At 53.9% G+C, this 1,639-nt stretch overlaps 1 protein-coding gene across 1 annotated transcript in view; it reads right to left on the reverse strand.

The window, feature by feature from the left end:
* Positions 1-236: 236 nt before the first annotated feature.
* ZC3H7B (zinc finger CCCH-type containing 7B) overlaps positions 237-1,639 on the reverse strand; it is a 33,001-nt gene continuing 31,598 nt past the window's right edge. The window contains exon 23 of the mRNA XM_024737516.1: positions 237-719. The gene's annotated coding sequence lies outside the window, so the exon portion shown is untranslated. The remainder of the gene's footprint in view (positions 720-1,639) is intronic.

The raw sequence follows: 1,639 nt of genomic DNA on the forward strand, positions 1-1,639 counted from the left end.
AGCCCCCTGACCACCGGACAAGCACAACTTGTCCCCGCCAGTGAGGCACTGCGTGAGCCGGGGTCAGCTGGGCTGCCCTGTTTACACAAGGACACAGACCTTCTGCCCCTCACCCCTCGGAATGTCTGCCTTGGGGCGTGCCCTGCGCCAGCCAGCTCTGCCCCATGAGTAAAGAGGGGCCCAGGTCCCCGGGCACAAGTGCCAGGAAGCAAGGAACAGGAGCAACACCTCAGGGACAGAGGTCAAAGTGCACACGTTTATTTTCTAGAACAAAGGCTAAAAGAAGGAAGTTTCTTTCATTTTATTTTAAGAAGGACAAAAATTGTTATTAAAACATCTACATTATTATCAAGATACTAGACCTTATGAATATTTAATATTAAAGTGTGGTATTCTTAAATTTTTTAATACACAGACATTTTTAAAGGACCATTAAATTTATCACTGCCCAGCTGAGAAACGCAGCATCCCCCTTTGCCCCATCAAGGGTGCCTGTCCCCCCTCACCATATTTGCCGTGATGTCTTGTCCCTGCCTGCCGCCGGGGGGCACAGGCCCGATCTGAGCCTCTCCGAGTCACAAGTGAAATAATCACACGCATCATTCGAAGTGTGCTGTGCCACGCCTCTACTTCCTACTCCCCGCCTGCCCCTCGCTTTCTTCCAAGCCTGCGGGGGATCCAGCTCTGGCCAAGCCAGGGAGCACCACATCCCAAGGCCCCTGCAGGGATAACAGGATGGAGAAGAAAAATCTGGATTCTAATCCTATTCTTTTGGGTGGGAGACAAACACCAATCCTTTTCCTTCCCCGAGCACTCATGCTCTCTCCCCACTAGGCTGGGGTGGTCTGGACGCCATCAGGCGGAGCTGGGCCCAGGCAGGGGCCGCTTCTGCCCCCGCTACCCATATCACCTCTGACCCCTCGCTCCAGTCCCTCAGTCCTTGCAAATGGCATGATGACCCTGAAAGTCCCTCCTCATTATGCCAGGATGGCTGCATTTTCCGGCCAAATTCTTTATCTTTAGCCCTCATTAGAAGTGATTCCTTGGATACCACACACATATGTAATATTATATAGAGCGATATATTTAATACCTGTGTATATATGCATCACGGGGGCGACATATATACACACTAAAAACAAGGCTGGTGACGACAGACTGCAACAGCACGGATCAGGGAAAACAAGTGTCATCAACATTCACGGCCACAGGCCCCACCTTGGGTCTCTCCTCCCCTCCAGCCACACCACCAGCACCCAAGCTCCGCAGTGCTGGCCTGCTGAGGGAAGGGGCAGGGAGAGGAAAGGATGCATGCCACAATTATCAGGGAAAGGTTGGGCAGTGGCAGCGAGAAGAACAGGGTTCTCTGCGGCCCAGGGTGCCCGCCATCATCTCAACGCACACTCGAAATGCTTGTTTAAGGAGAAATAAAGGGTGTTCCATTCTCTCTGTCTCACCCTCCCACCAACTCCAGCCTCAGTCCCCAGCTCCTTCCGGGGGGCCGTGGGGCGTTCTGGAATGTCTAGGGAACCAGGGGAGGCTGGGTCTGCCCACAAGGGGTGGGATGGAGAGGAGGGGGTGCACGCAGACACGTCAGACGAGAGGGATGGGAGAGGGCTTGGGGGGGCAGGGGTTGGGG

Source organism: Neophocaena asiaeorientalis, unplaced genomic scaffold (assembly GCF_003031525.2).
Source record: "Neophocaena asiaeorientalis asiaeorientalis breed wild unplaced genomic scaffold, Neophocaena_asiaeorientalis_V1.1 scaffold242, whole genome shotgun sequence".
Taxonomy (NCBI): Eukaryota; Metazoa; Chordata; class Mammalia; order Artiodactyla; family Phocoenidae; genus Neophocaena; species Neophocaena asiaeorientalis.